This window comes from Choristoneura fumiferana, chromosome 9 (assembly GCF_025370935.1).
Source record: "Choristoneura fumiferana chromosome 9, NRCan_CFum_1, whole genome shotgun sequence".
NCBI lineage: Eukaryota > Metazoa > Arthropoda > Insecta > Lepidoptera > Tortricidae > Choristoneura > Choristoneura fumiferana.
The window spans coordinates 12691262-12715451 of record NC_133480.1 but is presented as its reverse complement, the minus strand read 5'-3'; the positions used below and the strand labels follow the sequence as shown (position 1 = coordinate 12715451).

At 36.2% G+C, this 24190-nt stretch overlaps 1 protein-coding gene across 9 annotated transcripts in view; it reads left to right on the top strand.

The window, feature by feature from the left end:
- The window catches only part of Cngl (Cyclic nucleotide-gated ion channel-like), a 489773-nt gene that overhangs the window by 174128 nt on the left and 291455 nt on the right, over positions 1-24190 (top strand). The window contains exon 3 of one of the 9 annotated variants that reach the window (XM_074092441.1): positions 10747-10794. The exons of the other annotated variants lie outside the window; for them this stretch is intronic. The gene's annotated coding sequence lies outside the window, so the exon portion shown is untranslated. The remainder of the gene's footprint in view (positions 1-10746; positions 10795-24190) is intronic. 9 annotated transcript variants of the gene reach the window in all.

Sequence of the window (24190 nt, the reverse complement as noted above, 5' to 3'; positions counted from 1 at the left end):
TCTTTGCCCTTGACTGTACCTACACTCAGAATTTAAAACTTTCAATTTTCAATCAAACAACCATTCAGTTTCAATATTCTTACTTCCGTTCATAGATCTAAAAAAAAACGGTCTATTGAACTTCGGTATATTATTCTGATGTAAAGTTCGTTTTCGAAGAAGCGAAACAGAAAGTCAGTTTCAAATCAAATTATTCAGACATGAATTTCAATAACTTTAAAGTACGAGTTGGATTCTCAGTCACAAGATTAGGCTTAAGGCACAAGGCGTTTAGGCGCAAATAGGTTTCCACATCTTTCCACATTTTCGGATGTCACAGTTCAAAATCAACTTTCAAATCAGATTTACAATTTAATTTGATTTCGCGCTTGAAACTAATTTTGCGTGAGGGAAAATGTTTTTCCAGGTTTTTTCTAACCACACTTTGCCCAAAAACACTGCCACAGTATTCGCGACCCGCATGTTTAAGTAACGACGCCCAATCTCGAGGACTAGAATGACACGGAAATTGGACAGCCCTCTGTGCCACCTGAAGGAAATTGTGCTTTGTTTAATCATTCCGATTGCTGAATGTGAACACGTATTTATCAGAGTAGTATAAGGGCCATTAATAGCGAGTAATTTTGTTAAAGCACTACGGCCATAAAGATAAAGTGGGATACAAAAACTCTTTATGTTCAGTGTCGGCTTTAGTTCAAGCTAACATCCCACTAATATTTTATGAATGCGAAAGTTTGTAAGTCTGTTTGTTTGTTACCTTTTCACGTCTAAACCGCTGAACGGATTTAGATGAAATTCGGTACACAGATAGTTTGGTCGCGGAGGACAAATAATAGTTTTTATCATAGAATAGTATTATATATTTAGGATAGCGATAAACGAAATCTACGCGAAATTTTTAGGTCGACTTTATTCTTTCAAAGTTCGATATTACCAAAATACCAAATATTAAAGCTACCTACTGTAGCATGGAAAGGACCCAACGGAAAAAGAAAACGAGAAAGACCATGCACCGAGAAGATGGGTCGATGATGTCAGAGATACAGCAGGAGACAAATGGCAAACGAAGGCAAAAGATAGGAAACAATGGGCAAAATTGGAGGAGGCCTTTACCCTACAAAGGGGTTCTCGTTATAAAAAAGAAAAAATAATAATAAGAAATTAAAACGTCGAAGAAGAAATAAAATTTATAGAAAAAAAAACTGAAATGCTTATGACATAATTTAGAATAAGAAAAAAAAGTTTTTGCAATATCCTATTAATATATTATTATTATAATGTAATGAATTAGCTTATAAATTGAAAAATTATAATAGCATATAATAATATTTTTTTCCGGTTGCATGTGAAGTGGAAAAAATGTATAATGCATGCAATCATCATCATCATCGGCCTATCTTAGTCCACTGCTGGACATAGGCCTCTCCAGTTGCACGCCACTGAGCACGATCCTCGGCCAGTCTGGTAGGTCTTCGGTAAAGTGGCGCGTTAATGTGGCTCTGGAATCCTCATTTTCGGGTTCAGGTTGAGATGCATGCGAAGCGTATAGCTGGCCGTAGAAGTTTTCAATCTCCGAAAGAACCTCTGGCCCGGAGGAAACGACTACTCCATCCGCGGTGGTCAACTTCGTCAGATGTCTTCTCCCAAGAGATTGAACAAATACTTTGGACCCCCGATTTTGCTCGATCATTCGTTCTATAGAACGAGTGTTAGAGCATCGGAGGTCTCGGCGTACCAGTTTGCGAATTCTCTTGTTTAGAAATGCATGCAAAAATTTGTTCTCTTTTTTTTATTTTTTTTTAATGCATGCAAAAAGAGAACAAATAAAAGGCTCATTTATTTACTGTTGATATCGTTAGTCTGACACCAAGATGAGATGAGATGATTTCGATGGTATCTAAGGCAGCGCTCTCTTATGTTGTAATTTATGCGGTAAATGTCACTGCAAGTGGCTATGCAATAATATTTTGAGGTGCAATTAGCGAGCGCACACAGCTCAGAGTTTAGGAGGATTTAGTGCTAATAACCTTAAAAAAAAAATCTCAATTAAAATTATGATTTTGCCTTTCTCGAACTTATTACACATGGATAGAAATATTTAAGCGTTGTTCTTATTTCGAAATTGAAGAATACTGGCCAGTTAAAAATAATCAAATCTAAATTGTTCTCATTGTCTCCGACCCATGCTGCTTTCCTTCGCAAGAGTTCAATCCTTAATTATTTATGTTTATTGTTAAAAAAAAATATTGACTGTACTTTTTGCTATACTACTCACGGCGAACCTTGATCCCTATGACAGTTTCGCTGATATTTCTGATAGTGATGCAACAGTTTCGATTTTCTCATTTTTTTGCAGGCAAAGGTAATCTTGCATTCAGCCAAGTTATTTAACATAAATTATTTTAATAAAATAAGATGGATGCACTGGTAATTTATATAAATCCATTACACACATCATTGCAGCTCGGAATCGGACTCCGAAAGTCAGAAAGATAACATTTCACTATCAGATTCTGATTAAAATAGAAAAGTTAATCATAACTCAAAGCGTTTGTTTTAATTTTGCATAGTCCACAATAAACATTATTGACAAAAACATGTTTCCTTACATCCTGCTGCAGTTATCCGATCCGTCGCTCCGTTTCGACGTGAAAGACGGACAAACATACAAACACACACACTTTCGCATTTATAATATTAAGTATGGATATATTTCGGGGACCTCGGAAACGGCTACAACGATTTTGATGAAATTTGGTATGTGGGGGTTTTCGGGGATGACAAGTCGATCTAGCTTGGTCTTATTTCTGGGAATACGCTTATTATTGAGTTTTAGCCCGAGCAAAGCTTCAAAAAACATCCTTTTTCCACGTCAGTCGGTGCTAGTCAAAATTGTCTATCTACCTAATCCAGCTCAAAGGATATAGACACGTGGCAGACGAACAGATAGATGATGGACGGATGAGGAGCTGTCACTTAAATAGTAATTGGCACCCTTTGAACTAAGTTCCCAATCCGCAGTGGGCCCGCGTGGGAACTACGGCCCAAGCCCTCTCATTAAGAGGAGGCCTGTGCCCAGCAGTACCACGTATACAGGCTGGGATGACGATGATAAACCTTTGAATTCGAAATGCTAAAAAGGAACTTCATAGAAACGACCTACACTCAACTGTTTCAACATCATTTCCTTTCATACGTTACGCAGCGACTACTCGTACTCGTAAGTCATTAAAACTTAATGCTGATTTAGTTAAGGCTCTTATTACGACCGATTAGGGGAAATAGGTCAAAGGAGTTAAACTACATCCAAGGGTCGAGGGTAAATAAATTTAATTATCTCATTCTGCAAGGGCTTTCGCAAAAAAGGGATTGAGCTCATGTTGAACAAGGTTTGTCAATTAGGTACTTATTGGTTTTTAGGTATCACACCTTGTATAGCGAAGTTTAAAGTATACGTTTGTAAACTGAATAAAATGATAAACCAAAATTATATTCTATATTCCAAAATGTGGTCTAATTCCGTTGTTCTTAAAATTGCAGACCTGTTTCACCCTCGTAAGTCCTCGCGTACTTTGTAAAAAACTAATAAAGTTATTTATGGAACTGTATCATAATAAGGGCCATTGAGACACGAGTGCGAGTTTGTGACATGCGGCGAAGTCGAATGTCATAATAGATACGCATGAGTGTCTCAATGGCTGATTATGAATATCGTAGTTGCATACATTACTTTTTCTACGAGCTCAAACATAAACAATTAATAAATAATGAATACTTACAAACCGGTCAATAAATGAATTGTAGCAAATTACTGCTCACTTCCATTGCCGGCTGTTTTATTTCATCACTTACGTCCACTTGCAGGCTTTTTAATCTAGGTTTAAGTGGTCTTAAGTCCTGTCAGATCCATACAAGAACTGTCAGTTTAAGCCTTAAATCGAGATTTAAAAGAGCCTACAAGACGTCCTTAATCACTAATTCACCAAAGTCACACATTCTCACAGATAAAAAGTCGTTTAAATAGTTAGTTTAGATGATTAAGCCGTAAGATAAAGTTTTTAGGTATAGGTTTAAGTTGTTTTTTTTCTTTGTATTATTTCACGTGTATTTTTTTTTGCGTTTTGTCTATTTATTAAATATACCATAAGCATACAATAAATGACATTATTATATATCTTTATTTATTTAAATGAATAGACACATCTCAAAAACACAACACAAGATACAACAATATGATAGGTAACAAAATAAATAAAAACTACATAAATATAACTAACTATAAAAAGAAAGCACCATCTAAGAGGTGTGTGTTTAATTGTATAAATGTCTTTGTACTAATAGTGATTAACTCTTTTATTTCTTTTAATTTTCAAGAACTCCGTGCAAAAGCAAAACAAATCCCGCTATTTTGAAACGTTTTTTATCCACTAATTACAACCTTAGAATGGACCCGGGAACTGTTTCGAATACAGCCAAATTAATTAAATAATAACTGTAAAATTCATTTATTGTCCGCTGTGTAAGTATTTATTATTCAATAATTGTTTATGTAAACATATTTTAATTAATCTTTTAAGTCGATTTAACAATAATTTAGTAAATAAAATAGAATGGTTGAAGTCTTTTTTTGTTTTAAATCCCGCCGAGGTCCCGCTATTTGCAGTGTGAAAATGAACATTGTGACTCGTTTCACAATGAAAGGTCAAAGTTGCGATCACACAATGCACCTCATTGGATTACCGATAGCGGTATCGTTAGCAGCACATTGTAGTACGCGAGTAGAAAAAACATTAAGAATAACGGCCGAATATTCTTTATAAAGCACAAATTGCTCGTTAAGTAGAGAACTTTAAGAATGTTGAATACTATCCAAAATAACAAAGCTGGTGACACACGTCTAGGTCTCTTAAGCATTACATCTTTAAAAAAAAGTTAACACTCAGCAAGATGATCGAAACATGGCCAATGTAAAAGTGTCAGATAAAGACAACAATACAAAACAATGACTCTTTATTGTACATAAAACAGGTACACAGAGAGAAAATTACTACTCATGCTGAAACTTGAAGCAGCAGTTTCATTATTTAAGGTAAGCTGGAGCCTCAAAGTTTTAAGTAGAACACATAAAATTATCCAGATTCTCAATGCGACCTACATTGACCTAAATATTGCTAAATGGAGACGTTTTCACGCAATTAGCACCCTCATTCCGCAAATACGTACCCGGGTCTCAGCAACTACTGGAGATAAATCCTCGCACCTCCCTAAACAATAGCCGTTAGCACTCGAGCAATTAGTGTGCTTAATAAACAGACTCTGGGCAGTTGCGTTGGGCGTAAATTGCTAGGGCATATTTTGAGCTCTGTCAGAAAAGTGAATAAAACCTGGAAACAAAAACGTACAAGCTGCGTTATTTTGTGAGGGCGCAAAGCGAAAAATTTTGAAGTGTCGAAAATACAAACTGAGACATGGATGCACAGAAAAACCAGAAAAAGAGATCAGCGCTGTTTGTATTTTCGATATGGTTTCAAGGGATACCCGTAAAAGTAACAAAATTGGAGTTGAAATAAAAAATATAAAAAGACTCCAAAAAACCAATCATGATTTTGAAGTGGTCTGATAAAAATCCTATTCCTATTACTTCTTTCTATTGTTAGGTTTGCCTGGAAGAGATTACTCTGAAGCAATAAATCCGCTTATTGATCTGTTGGGTTTTATTTAGAAATTAAAAATGTTCTTTTTCTTATTTTTGTATCTTCTAATACTACATACACAGATATACTCGTAGGTAAAAAGAAGTTTTTGCCATAAGTATCAAGAAATTGGAGTGAAATTAATACCAAGAAACATGCAACTGCACGTAGAAATTGACATAGCAACATTGCCTCTCAACGCTCGTCGAAACGAGGACACCTTTAACATCTCACATAACTAACTAACGAACTAACTAACTACTACGAAAGTAAAGTTGAAACTTGCAGAGATGAATGCATCAAATAACAAGACAGACAAGACAGAACCGTAAAAAAGTAAAATTAAAACTTCCAGAGACATCCACCTGGTACCAGGAGTACTAGGATATCAAGGTAAATAAGGAGTGCTACTTACATCCTTGCGTATCACTGCAGTCACTCGCTGTCTGGCGCCGACGCGGGCACAATGGCTTCAAGTCTTCACAACTCTCTTTGAATCTTCCTTCAATTAATTCCCTAAGTAATTAATCATGAACTCCTCGATTCGGCGTTACAAAGAGATTAATGGAATATTTAATCGAAACGTCTACTTGAATATTTCTGTTTTCGTTCAAGTAAGTAAATTGAAATACTTTAAGGTATGCGGGAATAAAATAAGTTTTGGAGGAATCTGGAGTTAAAGCCGCGTGATTGTCCGGGTGTTGGGCTGATTCAGAACTTTGGAACTTACAAGTTTGGTCACGAAATGTGGATTACGTGGGGATATGCAGAGTTAAGTATAATAATATTTATTTGTGATTTAATTTAAAATTAACTAAGAATGTAATACACATCCTTAAGAAAAAATAATACCAACTTAATACCAACTACCAACCTAAAAACTTAATACCAACTAAATAAAAAATGGCGATGGCGATTCGTTGAGAGAGATAGCTGCCAGCCCTTCGGTCTTCAGTAGTGTCGACCCGGCGCTTTTGCACTTCCAGAATCAATTTGTGTGCGCCGGGATCCCGAGGACCCAGGGTTTCGAAAGCTCGAAACCGATAGCAACGAAGTTGTATGCTGAACCGAGACCCTGTAATTTTAATATTTTCCTGCTCTCGGCCGCTTCAGCCGCTGCGTCAGCTTTTTTTTTAGTGATTTTAGGATCTTAGGCCATATGAACTCTTACTCTTAAGACATACACAGTGACATATTTAATTATATCATCTATCAACTATGAAGTTCTAGTCACGTCTAAGTGATAAAAAATATTTTTCACTTCTCATGCTCGTAAAGTTCTTATTTATGCTAGATCTAGGCGACATAAAATTACTTTTTATGTTCTAGTGCATAAAATGAAATCTTCGTCTTGTTAGAAGGCATTCAGGTGTAAACAGCCACAAACAAAAAGTTTCTAAATATTTTTTTAATCATTTTCAATTTATATAAAACTAAAAATCAACTAAATCCACAAAATAGATCAATAAAATTAAAAAGTATATAATTATATGGCAATGCATGAACAATAAAGGGGACCATAGTAAGTGAACAATTGTTTCCACTGTTGCTATTTAATTTCCTCGCCATCGAATTTAAAAGCAGTGTGTAAAGCTCGAGCATTAATCCCATTTTCCCCTCGACGTGTCTATCCACCCTCGCTGTGCCGGCTCGGGTATATATGAACGTCTCGGGTAAAATGGCTCGTTTTATGCTCTCGTTGTACAATCTACTATTCCTGAACAGCTCAATAAAAAATATAATTGCGCTTTACATCCTGAAGAAAATGTCTTATATAAACAATTATTTTTTTCTAAACACATACATGTTATGCTACTTTTAATTTATCATTTTAAATTTTATGTTAAGCACCGTAAAATCTTGTTAGTGCCTCGACACAAAGCAAAATGGAACATAAATACGTCGTAAAAATATTTAAATCGCGTTCCTAGCACTTTCCGGTAAGTTCTTGAAATTGAGCGTAATTTTCCGTAAATCCATATTTGATGGCTAACTGCCAACCTTTAAAGCACTGCGTTCGCAATGTACGATACGGGCATGAGTATCACATCCTGCTTAGAGATAAACAGTTCTCGAAACTGTACATTAATATTTCATGAAACGAATATATTCTGTTACACAAACTTGGAACGTTGGTCATTGAAATGATTTGTGAGTGACGACTATCTTTTACCAAGGACCAGCTAGGCGAGTTCTCTGTTCGTAGAAAGTTTTCGCTACAAAGCGGAAAAACGCTTCTACGCGCTACGAGCGCAGCGCGTAGCGAGTGCGGACGCGAATGTGTAAATCATTTTAAGCATGAAGCTATAGGTTTAACAGGACCTCTACTTCAGAAAAGTAACTTTTCCTCCTGACGAGAGGAGCAAAGTGCAACTTTTCTGTTCAAGGCTTTCTAAGTGTTAAATATTGCAAAATGCCATTTTTTCAACTTGATTTTATGCACGCCATTTCCTATGCTGGTTGTTTTAATATTTGTTTTTTTTTCAAGTTTCTAATGCTCGGTGTGAAAAGTTGTATGAGCCACTCGGGAGCAAAATTATTTTCATCTTGTGCGTTGACTCTTGAATCCCTCATTACGCTCAGGATTCAATTTACGCCCTCGCCGTAAATACACCATTTTGCTCTTGTGACAAATAACTATTAACAGGTACTAAATAACTAAAGCGTACTGTAAGTAGATTATACAGGATGATTGATTAGAGAGGCGTGAGTAGGACTCACCCTACTGAATTCAGTTAGTTAAAGCTGCCATATTGCACCAGTATTAGGTTTTTCCAAAGTTTCAAACACAAAAGTATATTATTATTAAAAATGTTTTCCGTGGTGCCCGGACAAGAAAAGGTCCCCCCCCCCATCTTATCCCGTTGGGTATCGTAGAAGGCGACTAAGGAAAATCCAGAAGACGGGCAGCAAAGCCAAGCCAAGCGTGGGGATTATGGCAAACCCTCCCCCGAAATGTGGCGTTTTAAGGGGAGGATTTTGTTCAGCAGTGGATAATGGTATGATCAAATATAATTTGAAGGGTCCATTATCAGTTACTGAGGCAGTAAGGTTGGTCCTGTTAATTTCTCCCCAATCACCCTGTATAGACGCAGTGTTAGAATAAGAATATAAATTTAATGCGTTAGTTTTTGCATTGAATGCATTGATGCAGTTTTTTTGCTTTCGCGTACATATATCTGCTAACAACGAAATGTTAGTAAATTTGGTTGTGGAAAGAAAAAACACCCACATAAAAAGTACAGGTTAAGGTCACCAATATGTCACCTAGTCACAACCGCCCGGATTGCTACCACCATCTTGCTCGCTAATCCTGCCGTGAAGCAGCAGTGCTTGCACTGTTGTGTTTCGGCGTGGAGAGTAAGACAGCCGGTGAAATTACTGGCACGTGAGGCATCCCATCTTAGGCCTCTAGGTTGGCAACGCGTCTGCAATACCCCTGGTGTTGCAGATGTTTATGGGCGGTGGTGATCTCTTACCATCAGGAGACCCATTTGCTCGTTTTCCATCCAGTCAAATGAAAAAAAAAAAAAAAACCTATATAAATTCTCAAAAATATCACCAGTACAAAATAATTATGCCCTAAGACAGTAGGCACTGGTAGGCATAACTTTTTAAATTGTTTAAGGAAAATTTTGTGTTCCATCCATAAATATAATACCCTATTCTATGGATAAATACATCTCAAGACAGTGCACAACAAGCGTCTCCTCGGCTTCTGATTGGTCATCGACAAGCATTTCGAATGCCAGCACAAACGAATTCCGAGGCCATCTTTAAAATAAGGGTTACACGAGTGACACACTCGACGTGTCGCGCTAATGAACGTCGGGTAGAGACGCTGGGTAGAGGGCGCTCGAGGCCCGACTGTTTTACCGGAGCTTGTAAAGATGGTACATACATCCTTAAGCTGGGTCCACATTTGCATCATTTGGTCGTATCGTATCTCCATCGCGTTGCACCGACGCGTATCGAGATCGCTAGTGTGTTGGGTCCATATTTGTATCACACCACACACACACACACACACACACAATTTAACAGCTGATTGTCTACATACGAGTAATAATGGTGATAGCGGAAAATTTAGAAATATGAGTTATTAGGTATTATCTATTTACGATACGTGATATACCTAATACTTACTATGGATTAGTGTATGTTTGTTACTCTCTCCCGCAAAAACTACTGAACGGATGTTGATAAAGTTTGTCAACATCCTTAATAAATACATAATAAGTCTGCATCTCGCATTCTTCGCAGACAAATTTGCTGGAAACAGCTAGCAATAACATAAATAAAGAAGGGAATAAAAATCAGCCATCTATTAACTGCCAAATCCCAAGAGCCGAAAGCGTAACAGTATCTTCCAATTTCATTGGTTGTTTGCTATAAATATGTCATTTTGATACCGGTTCGAGCCTGTCGGATGCTCATTTGTTTTAGAGATTTATATCCCTAGGGCGGCAAAGGTCATTTTTAAAGGATTTGAACTAACCCGTTGGCTGGCCCTTGGCTGCCATTAGAGATAAATTAGGCTTTTTAAGCGGGTTTTACCTTTATTTTACTGTAAAAAAAGAGTTTGAATGTAGTGGAAAGGAATTTAATTTGAGAGCATAATAATATGGTTGAGCATAATATGATGGAAAGTTTAGACAATGTTGACATGTAGCACTTTTTATGATCCTTACCCCCTGTTTGACCATCCATTGATTAAATTTATTTGACGGATAAATGTGACGCCGTCTCTGTTTGTTTTGTTCGAATAGACGGAGATGGCATTACATTTATCCGTCAAATGAAATTAATCAATGGGTGGTGAAACAACCCCTTAAAGTTGTGAAAAACCTGCTGAATAAGCCCTACGAAATTTACTCAAAGACGAAATGTAGGTAGTTCAACTAGTAGGTAGTAACAATGAAATCAAAATAAACTAGTTACAGCACAAAAACAAATTAGTACTTTACATAATTTATGTCACATCATAATTAATCTTAAATTTATTGAAAAATACTTAAAGGTGTATTGCTCAAGTCTATTTTTTTTATTGCAGGTACCTACTTCAACATTCTTCTCGAAACAATGGCAGTATCTCAAAAGGGTTGGTACATTTTGTTATAAGGAAAAATATTCAAAATTGGGTTGACTCTATATGACAAACTCTATTTACTTGTATGTAATAAATAGAGTTGGCATTTATTATATTTGCATGGATAGGTCCATACTAATATTATAAAAAGGGTAGGGTGTTTAGAAATAAATTTGATCCGCATTCATCCCAGCCTATTTGTTTCCCACTGCTGGGCACAGGCCTCCTCTCAGAATGAGAGTGCGGCCGTAGTTCCAACGTGGGCCCAGTGCGGATTGGGAACTTCACACAAAATTACTTCACAGGTGTGTGCAGGTTTCCTCACGATATTTTCCTTCACCTTAAAGCTCGTGGTAAATTTCAAATGTAATTTCGCACATGAATTTCGAAGAACTCAGAGGTGCGGGCCGGGGTTTGAAGCCACGTACCTTTGTTTGAGAGGCGATAGGTCAAACCACTAGGCCACTACGGCTTGTTGATCCGCTTTGCTGATACCTTATTTCAAATAGCAAATATATTGAGTTAAAAGTGTAGTTGTGTTAAATACTAATGTTATGTAGTTATTAAATAACACGGTAAAACTGTTTTAAAATGTAAGGGTTTAGCAGGCTAAGGAAGGACATGTGGCCCCTATGAGGAATAGTTGAATTGGTAAATGTCTTACTATGTCTGATGTACAATAAAGAGTCTTTGTATTGTATTGTATTGTATTGTAAATGTCAATTGTTTGTCGACTTAATCACTCTAACTTTCAGACCTCTATCTTGAACTGGGTTTCATTATTGTGTACAATAAATACTATCTAATATCCAAGACTAAAACTATTTATAAACTAAACTATGTTACAAAATAAAAACATTATCCAAATTTTCTGCCCCAGGCATTGACCCCAAGACACTGGCAGCATTACCTCTCTGAACTGTTATTCCTAATCTTTGCGCGAGGTAAGTGCCAGCCCTGGGGTCACCTGAGGCCAAAACCAGACGAGTAGATAGGTCCTTGATATTTTTTTTTGAGTCTTCCGACCATGGACCCATTGTCTCGAAAGCAAGCGCCGCAAACTCATGATAGTTTGTTAAAGCTGAGTATTTGCGGCGCTTGTTTATCTGAGCCTGTTCAGCAGCCGCCCCAGCTCTGAGCGCTCGGTGGTCTTGAACTGTCACAGAGATAATGTCAAAAATGTATTTTTTTTTCATTTTTATTCAAACTCGTTTTTCTCGTAATCGTGCTCTGCTTGCCTAAATTGTATAAAAATATTTTGACTTTGATTATAAATGTGAAAGTAGTCTGTTTGTTTGTCTGTCCGTTACTCTTTATTCTACTGGATTTTATATGAAAACTGCGTCATTTCTGAGCTTACAAACCATAAAGTTATAATTTAGTTTTACATTAAAAAATATTGACTTCGGTAGATATGTGCATGAACGATTTTGTATAGGGATGAAATGGGCAGTGAAGGTTCGATTAATCGTTACTTTTGTGTAAGCTATTATTGTTTTTTTTGCTTTATTTGATGAAAGAGAGGGCACGTATCTATCTGAATATCGATGATAATATATCTAAAGTTCAAAATGTATGTTTACAAAACCCCTGATCTCTTTTCCGTGCCATTTTAATGTATCTACCTACCCAATTATTAAGTAAGTACAAACAGTTTAAATTCCAGCCTTTCATAAGGATTATAAAGGTCTCATAATTTGTTTTGCTTATTCAGAGAAACTCTATATATTTCTTCATGTATGGTTTCATAAATTGTGCCACGTGACTCAGCATTCGCGTAAGTCTTCGAGCATGAAACCAACAGGAGACAACAAAGATGATTCTACCCTTGTGTAAAAAGTATACGACGCTCGAGAAGCTAGTGATTGTCAATTTCGTACCGTGTATGGTAAATAATAATCGACCAACGTTAATACACGTTATCTACGCTGCCTCTCCGTTGAGTATTTTTTTTATATCCATGTTTTACAAAATATTCTTAAAACGGAAAGGAGATTTAATGGACCCGCGCATTGACATTTTAATTATTTTTTTATTATTTATTTGATCGATAGTTCCAATTTATTAAATTTGACATAGTAATTGTAATTTTAAATTTTATGTTTTTACCCTTAATTACTGTTATTATTTTAAAATTTAATTCTCATTTGACATTGTAATTCTATTTTTAACTGAAATTTTATTTTAATTTGCTATTATCATATATTATTATTCTTTATATACAATTTGACGACCCTTTCGTGAATTTCTTTTAATTACCTTACATGTATTTATAATGCATTTTTTCATAAGGAAATAAATTAATCTAATCTAATCTAAAGAGTCCGAAAACAAATCAAGTACTTAAATAATAATTATCAATTGGTGTCAAGTGTCCCATGATATTTATTTATTGTTTATTTATATATTGCAACCCAAAATATTAGTAAAAATTACTATCCTTCTGTTGAAATAGTCTAAATCAGTTTAAGTTGACTGTCATGACACCCTGCTAGGTTTGACTTTGTGTTGACTTGACGAAGTTTTTTTGTGTATATTGTTGTAACTCGTATAAGTTACAGCGCATAATACGTCTCTGGTAGTTCAATGCTCTAAGGCATAAGCCGACTACGTACAAACAGCCTACTGCTGGCTTGCGTAGATTACACGCAGAACATAATATACATACATTAAACATTGATAGTCTTCTGTGGCAGTTTGTACAAATATTGCTGTGGATAGTTGTGCTTAGTAGTCACGCACCAAGTTATAAAAAAAATAACATTGCTGTAGGTATTCTAGCGCTTAATAACAGCGCAAGAAGGCAAAACAAGTTATGAGATTTCTTATAAAAAAACTTATGTAAGTAAACATATAACGGGTAATTCACAATTTATAAGGTATTGGTAAGGTTTTTTTTTACGGGAGAGAGGCAAACGAGCATTTCATCTCATGAGAAATGATCGACATCGCCCATGAATAACAACAACTCTAGGAGAGTTACTGGTCTGTTGCCGACCGTAGAAGGTGTTAAAACATTGGGTCCCCATTTCATCCTCTTAGAGTGTGAATTTTGGAAAATTCTTTCTTAGCAGATGCTTATAATCATAGTAACTATCTGCTGTGTTGATAGATCAGTCAGTCAGTAGGTAACGGTTGCCTTTTATACAAGAGAAGACAAATATAAACTTATGACTGTGAATCAAGGTAAAGCTAATAATATATAAAATATATAATATGTATATAAATATATAAATAAATATTCTAGAAGTTGGACGTAAAGTTGTCAGTAATTTAAAGTGTCTGGTAAACTAAAATATTTTTCGAGAGATTTCAAGTCTGTCTTTTAACTGGCGTCATGTTGTTGAAATCTTGTAAATGTTTTAAAAATACTTTAGAAACAGTTTAAATTTATAGTTATCTACTCTTTCATTTGCAATTTAAAATGAAGTGATTTAAAATTAACATAAATATATGAGGCAGATTAATTTAATCTAAAGCAGCGTTTCCACCAATAATGTGCCACGATGTGTTGCGAGGAATGTGCTTTTTAGTAACCAATAGCAACGCTTCATTTACCTCGCTGCTCTCTGCTCAGCTGTTACCACTAGAGATGTGCTGCACTAGGCGATGTAATTAATTAATAAATGCATGTAATTTAATTATTTGTAATTTTAATATTTTTTTTGTAATTTGATTTGATAATTGTGATTCTTTGTAGTGTATTTTGTATTTGTGTGGCATGTTTTATGTTTATAGAATAGACTAATTATTAGCTTTCTTGGAATAAATATATATTAATTAATTAATAAAATAGTAAATTTATTTTGGAGTTGTGTTTGTTTGTGAAAATACATGCTGAATTTCTTATTGATAAATCTGCTCTGCGAAGTAACTTGCGCTCGCAGTACAGGTATAATCTCTGTTTGCCCAGTTAATAACTCTATGTATAAAAAAAACTCATACATAACTGCTATAAAGGTTTTTAACCATCTTCCCTTATACATATATAAAAATGCTTAAAGGGACAAAATTCAAAGCCGAGCTTAAAAATGGCTGATAGATAGGGTATTTTACAATTAAAATGAATTCTTCAGAGATACTATGATGATATTTTGCTATAATATTGTTTTCCCTGCAAGAAATTGTCATTATTATGAGTAGTTTAAGTTATATATAAATATATCTGAACATATTGTACGCCCGAAACGGGTAACTGTTGATACTTTGTTTGTTTTACTTTATATAATTACTTTGTCTAAATGTAAATGAAAACAAGACAAAAACAACTGTTTTGCCAACTGAAAGTTTTAGATGCTTTTATTTAGAGGGATAATAATATTGTTTCTAAATAGTATAAATAAAGAATGTACCTGCTTGATATTATTCTCAAAAATAATATATTGTAGAAAATTAAAGATAGCGGAATTGTCATAATGTGACGGTAAATTAAAAGCAATGGTTTTTGTTCAAAAATACATTGTGAAATAAACGTATCCGACCGTTTTAAATCAAGATTCGTCGCGGAGCAAACGCCGCCAAAATATCTTATGTAAGCAGTTCCATTTAAACGTTTGCACAAAGAAAAGGGAACAGTAGGTTAACAGCTTCTATAGAACAAATAAGGTACAGTCTTTTTACAATACAATAAATGCTCTTTATTGGTGTTTACTTTCTGCTAAACACACGTAATTCCGAGATTTTATTATGCTCCAGTGCATGGTCTTTACTGACGCTACATTATATAAACAACAGTCCCAAATCTCATGACTCTATACCAAGTGGGTGAGATTTCGAGATTTTATCCCGATCCCGTGAGAATATCGGGATAAAAAGTACCCAATGTGTTATTCCAGATGTCCAGCTATCTTTGTACCAAATTTAATCCAAATTCATTCAGCCGTTTCAGCACGCATACTCACAAACTTTCACATTTTAAATTATAAGTAAGATTGAATATCAAAAACCGGCCAAGAGCGTCTCGGACACGCCCAAGGTAGGTTCCGTAGCCATTACGAAAAAAACCAAGTAATATTATGTTCGTTATATATAACACAATTTAAACACTTACTTACAGATACAGAGGCGAAAAAATACAACTAAAATGAAATAATAAACACTTTCAGGATTCGAACTCAACAACTCCACGAAATCCAGCCTCTAACCACTAAGCTCTTAGATCTTAAGATTCATTTTATTTTTGGTTTTGTTCCATTGTCACATTAAAATGCCTGCGAATTTGCCCTTGCCTGCTATGTCTGCTACGAGTCGCCTTATCTGGAAGGATTCATTGCGCAGTGTCTGCAAAGCTTACGGCAGGGCAGATAAATCGGACAGTACCGCGAAACCATTACTGCCTGTCACTGCTTGTGCAGAATCAAACGATGTGGGTAAACTAAGCTATCCCATCAAAAACATTATATATTAGAAAGAATGGCCAAAGTTTAGAACCCTGATCGATACCAGACAAGTAATATTGTGTGATACGGCGCCGAAACGAAACACCCAAGCCTAAAATACTGCTGTCGACCGCCTAGATAACTAGTTAAAATGGACAGTAATTACGAAGTAAAGTCAATCTGTCCAAGCATTAACACAGCATTATCCACATGATCAAAAGCCTTTCTGAAGTCGAAGTAAATAATGTCAACCTACCACTATCAAAATGCTTCAAAATGATATCAGCCAAGATGCAAGGTTTGTATAGTCAGATAGCCTCAACTTTCAACCAGAAAGAACAGAAAAGAATCAGATTAGAATCGGTAGGTCTTTGGCCGGAGTAAGTGGTCGTATCTTTGTCACTATTAGCCTTTTTGTCATACAGGAGTGATAACATCAAAAACTCTAACCACACTCGCCATCCCTCCGGCTAGCTGACTAAAATTATATCGACGCGTCGAGCGTGAAACATCAAAAGGATTAATTATTACCGCGGGACCTTTGCTAATGAATCCGAATACAAAATTTAAATTCGGTATCAACCCAAAGCCCCGGGTTAGGATTTGTCTTTTTTATTCCATCTGATTGAAAATGAGGACGAAAAACGAGTGACGTTCGTTAATTTGCAATCAGTTTTTATTTAAATCCGTTTCAAACCGCGACATTGCCATTATTTTCCCTTGGGTAGGCGGCATATGTTTGCATATTTAAATGCTCTTTTATTTGTTTTGATTAATACTTACGTAATTGTGAGTTACAACAGCATTTACATATAAATATTTCTCTGAAATAAACTACTGTCGTATCACTCTAATGTTATTTTTGCCTGCAGCAGCAATTAAAATTTATATTTTTCTACAACACTTTTATACTAACCAAAGCAACCCAACGAGAGGAAATACTTCATCTTTGTCTGATACGTCATTATTAGTATTTCCCTCCCTTTCTGTCTTATGACATAATCTTTTTTACCTCGTCTTGTTGGCTTTGCTTTAGGCTACTAGCAATCGAATCGGCTAAATGAGAGAAACGAGAAACGATTCATTGTTTAAGATCGTGTACAATTGTGATTACATTTATTTGAAAAGTTTCAATGGATTTCCCATTCCGGAAATTATTCTCGTATATTAACTTAATGACTTGTGCAAAGTATATATATATAAATGACCTGCCCCACTTGCTAGAATAGAAATGTAACATAGTATTGTTTGCAGATGATACTTCTTTGATATTCAAAGTAAACAGGCAACAAGAAGATCCAACCCACATCAATGAGACTTTAACAGAGGCGCTAAACTGGTTCACCGCTAACAATTTATTACTAAATGCAGCTAAAACTAAGTGTATAAAATTTTCGTTGCCTAATGTGAGACAGTTTGAAACAACTATTTCCTTAAACGGAGAGAATCTGAAACTTGTGCATGAGACTGTTTTTCTTGGTCTTACGTTGGATCGTAATTTACAATGGAGCCCGCATATTTCTGGTCTTGCTGGTAGATTGAGCTCTGCCGCCTATGCTGTACGAAGAATCAGACAATTTACCAACGTTGAAACTGCCCGGCTAGTTTATTTCAGTTATTTTCACAGCATAATGTCCTATGGTATGCTGATTTGGGGCAAGGCAGCCGACATAGAAACTATCTTCATTCTACAGAAGAGGGCAGTCCGGTCTATCTACAACCTTGGCTCCCGAGATTCACTAAGAGAACGCTTCAAGGAGATAAACATCCTCACAGTAGCTTCACAGTATATACATGATGTGATATTGTATACACACAAGAATATCGAGTCCTTTAAAAAAGTGTCAGACGTACATGATATCAATACTCGTAATAAGCACAAGCTTGCCGTTCCAAAATTCCGTTTACGGAAAGTAAGCAAATCTTTTGTGGGAAACTGTGTGAGATTTTACAATAAAGTTCCTGTAGAAGCATGGAAATTGCCACACAACTCTTTTAAAGAATACATAAAGAGTGCACTTCTGAAGAAAGCTTACTATAAAGTTGAGGAGTACTTATGTGATGATGCGACATGGCCTAAACTGAAAGCCGATGAAAATTAGGATGTTTATGTGTGATGTGATGTATTCGTGTTTGTGTATGTGTGTGTGTTTATGTCGGTGTATAAATAAGTGTTGTGAAGTGTGACTTGGCAGTGTGCCGTTGTCCACGTTGCAGAATTTAATTTAAAAATATTTATTGGTTTGACATTTGGAGACCTTATACATCTCCATTTCTTTATTTTAATAATTATTTTAAGTTTTTGACATTGGAGGCTTTTTACACCTCTGAAGATTGTATAATTTGGTTAATTAAATTAGTTTACTTTGACATTCAGAGACTATATACATCTCTGAATTATTTAGATTAGGAATTTTATTTATTGTTAACTCAGGGACTTTCTACATCCCTTGCTATATAGTAATTTTATTATTAACTCAGGGACTTTATACATCCCCTTGCTATATTTAAGGCTGTATATTGTTAAGCTTATGGATTTTAAACTTGTATATTTTTAGTTTAATTTCTAGTCACAGGCCCGCGACGTCGAAGCTCCCAAGACGATCCCATAGAGCTTATGGGAACGGAAGCAATACCATGCCCTCGGTACCGCTCTGCTTTCAGAGCATGACATGAGTTCGTGTGAGCTAACTTTGGGGGCGGCAGACGTGAGCTTGCCTTCGGAATCCAAAAGTTTAATGGTTACTTGACCTGAAATGTAAATTTCAGAATTAATTTATTATTATTATAATTATTTATTTTTTTAATTTATGACGGTGGAAGCAGTCTACACTTCCACTGAACGTAGATTATAGTTAGAGTTTAGTTTTGTAACTAAGGGACCCCATACATCCCTGTATTATTATTATTATTTTTTGTATTTTCTTTTATTTCATTGTATACTGTAGTTTTTAAGTATTTTATTTGTAATTATTTTATGTTGAAAAAATGACTTTCTGCCAAGTTTCTTGCGGCGCATTCTTCTTGGCAATGATGGTATTTCCGAAAGCGCTGGTAGTTTTAAAAAATGACGCGTAAAAGTGCCCATTGCGGCCTATTTACTGAATAAATGATTTTGATTTTGATTTTGATTTTGAAAGACAATGAGTGTACTCTTTAAACTCCAAACTCGTATCAAAATGTAATTTTACAGTCCGATTTGAAACGAAATGTTTGACGCAATCGAGAGCCGTGATTGGATCATCAGCATGGGATCAGGCAAATCCCTTTTTGTTGTCCGCATTAATCACTGGGATCGCGCTGAGCCCGGTGTCCTTGAGACTCACATTTGGTGGAAATTTACATTTTAATCGAACTTGATTTCAGGACGAGGTTGCTGTGCTCTTAAAGCGGGCTGCAGTTACTGTAGTCATTTTTTGAGTCAGGCGTTACTTTGCGGAGGTTCATAGCACTATAACTATAAACAGTTGCGGGTTAGTAAAGTCACTGTTTATAGTTAATTTATATAGTATCATACATCATCATCATATCAGCCATAGGACGGCCACTGTTGGACATAGGCCTCCCCTGTAGACCTCCAGTTGCCTCGGTTGGAAGCGGCTTGCATCCACCGTGAACCCGCGACTTTAACCAGGTCATCCGTCCATCTCGGATGTAAAATTAGCAAAGAAGACGCTGCTGCCCATCTTCTGGTATTATCCCTCAGCCGGAGGGGGGGGGACAACCTTCTTACGCCGACACCCCACGGCAATTATCATACATAAGCAATTAAATTTTAAAATTACATTACTACAATACAATACAATACAATTACTCTTTATTGTACACCAGAAATAGTAAGCGATACAGAAAACAGGTACACAGAGAAAATTACAAGGTAAGCAATAGGCGGCCTTATCGCTTAAGAGCGATCTTTTTACAGAAAGAAGGAAGGACTAGTTTACAGCAGGTGGTGCATAAACAGTAGATCAGAAAATTAAAATGCAACAAAAACACATCAACACATACACATTATCGTACATATTATACACGTCTAAAATAAATATAGGCAATGGGATAAACAGCCACATATAAATAAATAAACTAGGAAAATGGCTAATTACCACACGATGACAGATAGTGCTCCTTATGCATAGATGTAAAGAGTGACAGAGATTTTGCCCGTCGTAAGCCAATCGGTAAGGAATTCCACAACCGAATAGCCTGGACAGTATACGAATAGACATAGAATTTGGAGTTAGAAAGAGGCACGGTAAGGAGAAAGTTCTGAGAGCATCGAATAGAAGTTACGTAGCTAAATCGCTCTTTGAGGTAGCGAGGAGCTGCAGGGTTAAAAAAAAAGGTTAAAGAAGTGTCGTAAAGAAGGTGGAGAATGTGAGAGTTACGGCGAAGGCGGATTAGGAGCCACTTGAGCTGTGATTGAAAGTTAGAGACATGATCGAACTTACGTAGACCAAATATAAACCTAATGCATAGATTTTGAATTCGCTCAAGTTTATTAAGCTGCTCAAGTTTATTAATGTATGGAATCAGGTTCAGGCGTAACTTTGCAGAGGTCCATATCTATAAACTAAAACAATAACTTCGCTCACCAGCGACTTTATGATTGCTACGTTTACGCAAGATATGTGTGTTCATGCAGTTTCTCCACCTCCACACTGCAAGAACATTGTAGTGTGCACTCACACACCTCCACTCCATCCCTTTATATATCATGTACTCTTAGGCTTAAGTTCTCTTTAATAAACTACTCTTTAACCGAGCTACACGTTTCCTTAACGTCCAACACCATAACATACACAAATCACGCAAACCCATCTATCACCACCACCACACTACACTGATGCGTTTCGAACTCAATCAGAGCTCATCTTCAGAATAAAACAACCGTTCACCATGCTGCCATAATGTTAGATTCATTGACATCTATATACCTTACGGCACTAGACTGGTTGTTTGGAACAAAACGCGCGGCGCATCAATCATCGATATTACTTTGACACAACCCCTGTCACGGACGTCAAAAAAAAAAGGTTCACAAATCCGTGCTGTGAACTAATTTCGTGCGCCGTTTTGATGTAAGAAACATGCAGTCTATACATAGATGTCGATGGTTAGACTACATTAATTTAAATATAATGACCCGGATAACTCACGTCTTAAATCGAGTTTAGCTCGACATGTTTCGGGCTAATCCGTAGCCCTTCGTCTTCGGAGCAACGCGACTCAGCGGCTGCTGCAACACGCGCACCCGTGCGCGCGTGTGTGCGCGTGTTGCAGCAGCCGCTGAGTCGCGTTGCTCCGAAGACGAAGGGCTACGGATTAGCCCGAAACATGTCGAGCTAAACTCGATTTAAGACGTGAGTTATCCGGGTCATTATATTTAATATGAGTGAGTCTCACGGTAGTTTCATGTTCAAAATTACATTAATTTAATAAAACTTTATCAGAATACCTTGTTTCTAGTTAAAATGTCGTCTCCTTTTATTGATAGAATTAATCCGACATAAATGTGTTTAAATGACAAAGCAGGCGTCCTTGTCGCACTTGCACTCTTCAAATCTGTTTGACACTCACCCTCGTCAGTGTCAGAGGCGGTTTGATATTAATATATGACGCCGATCGCTCGAGAGGGCTAGCACATAATAGATAGTATTACTGACTTGAAAAACTGCCATTTAGCTGGTGTGGGGGGGGGGGAGGCGGTGGAAGTAGGTGAGACTCTAGACACTGACCAATCTGTACTTTATTTTGTATCTTAATATCTAACTTAAATATAACTGAATCGATGGGTAAAAAATGGTCTCAGAAAACTTAAGCAATAATATGTTTTTCAAAGACCTATCTCACAACGTATGGAATATAAAAAAATCATTCTCACTTTACGTATACATACTTATACAGGAGATGGCCAGGAAAAATACTAAGTATGTTAAGTCGTATCAATCATTTCGGTTAATTATTGTATGTATTTAATTTGGACCTATGTTTTTTCTGGAAATAAATGGATTATTACTATTATAATTATTAATGTAGTGGTACCTCATCTATGTAGTAAGTTCGCAAAAAGTGTAAAGGTCTTTCGAGGATACATTTTAATTCCTAAATTACTTTCAAATAAGTAATAAAAATTAAATACACGCCGACGATCTGAGCCTCGGCGCGTGCGTAGGCATTTAATCCTAAAGGGTGAAAGATTATTACGTCTCTTAATAAACATTTTTTTATTTAATTGGCAATAGATTTATTATGACTTTAAAAAACTCCAATAAATGTATTATGTAAGTGACAATTAATTAAAAATAATAATTAAATATATATATATATATATATATATATTATATATTTTTTACTAATTTCGTTTTTATTGGCAATATTTTTTCGGGGCAAATCTTCTAAGTCACACCCACTTCTATTGATCGGGTTGACTTTAAAGGTTAAATTACTTACGTAGATACGATGGCAATATAAGTACAGCAAGTAAATATAGCTTATCATTATCATCATCAGCTGGAAGGCGTCCACTGCTGAACAAGCCTTTAAAAGCCACAATGAACGACATGTAGCCATTTGCATCCACCGGTTACCCGCAACTCTCACGATTTAGACAGTCCATCTAGTGGGAGGCCTGCCAACGCTTCGTCTTTCGGTTCGTGGTCGCCACTCGAGGAATTTTCTTCCCCAACTGTTATCTAATAAGTTATACACAAATGTAACTTATTTTATTATGACTCTGTTCCACTGCATACCGATGGAAAAACTTCCCCATTCATATTTCTATGAACTAATTAGCCCAGTTTCTACCTGCGAAAAAAATCGCGCAAGTATTTAGCATTTCATTGCTGCGCTCGATTAACCACTACAAAGTCCTTCCCTTTACGACATCGCAATGTACTCGTACCTACAACTTGCACCATTTTTCTTGCACGTTTAAACTGGGCTTAACACTTGGTAGTTCAATGAAAAACAAAGAGAGAGAAGCGACAAAACGGGGTTCGTGCTAGCCATTCACAAGTCGGGGCTCGTGCCGTGTTGGCATATCTTTAAATAAATTCTTCAGCCGTGACTGTGCCTCTTCGTAAGGATTTTGAGGTTGTTGTTGTTGTTGGTACTCTTTATTGAAAGGAAGGAAGGAAGGAAGGAGGTATTAGGGTACCAGGAAATAGGAGAGAGTATTCAATCTCTTGAGACAAGGCTCAACAGTAATAGTTTTTGCGGTTCCGTAATTCAATAGAAAAAAAATGAAACCCGTATAGGATCACTTTGTTGTCTGTCCGTCCGTCTGTCTATCAATACCCTTTATCACGGTACGTGTGGAGGTATCGGTTGAAATTAAAACCATAATATTATTATACTTAGATTTACAGTCCCATGAGGCTATGAAAAATCAAACTTCGAAGCCAATGCAATCAAAAGATACAGTCGTTAAAAAAGCTGTTTCCAAACAAATTGCCTTGACTGAAAAAAATATACGGTGCTTCCGTTGGTCCTAGAAACTTGAAATTTTGTATGAAGGTAGCTCTTATAGCACAACCAATAAGAAAGAATTAAAAATATTTTTTTTCATGTTATTAAACCATTAAAAATAACCATTAAATATATTGCATAAATTTTGCTGAGGATGGGCTTTACTACATTGGGTACTCATAAATACCTATATACAAATTCAGTACGCGAGCCCTACTCACACTTGGTCCATTTAATTTATTTGTGTGTCTGTGTTTAATTTCTGTCGGCAAACGTACGAATTCCTTCATTCTTTCTTCCTGTAGACATAAGTTGGCCCCACCACACACCACAAAGAAAGAGTTAAGGCCGCAAACTGTTTTAAAGTGTTACAAATAACCCAAACTGAGTAAAACTAGTCCGCCTCAAGCTATTTACGAGTAAGACACGTCGCAAGAAACAAAGTTCGCAACTCGCAGTAATAAATAGAAAAGGTTTATTTGGTGTGTCGAAAGATCTTTGTCCAAGGGTGGACATCGCTAATCATCTTATTCGCTGATACTGGCGCTAAGTAGCAGTGATTG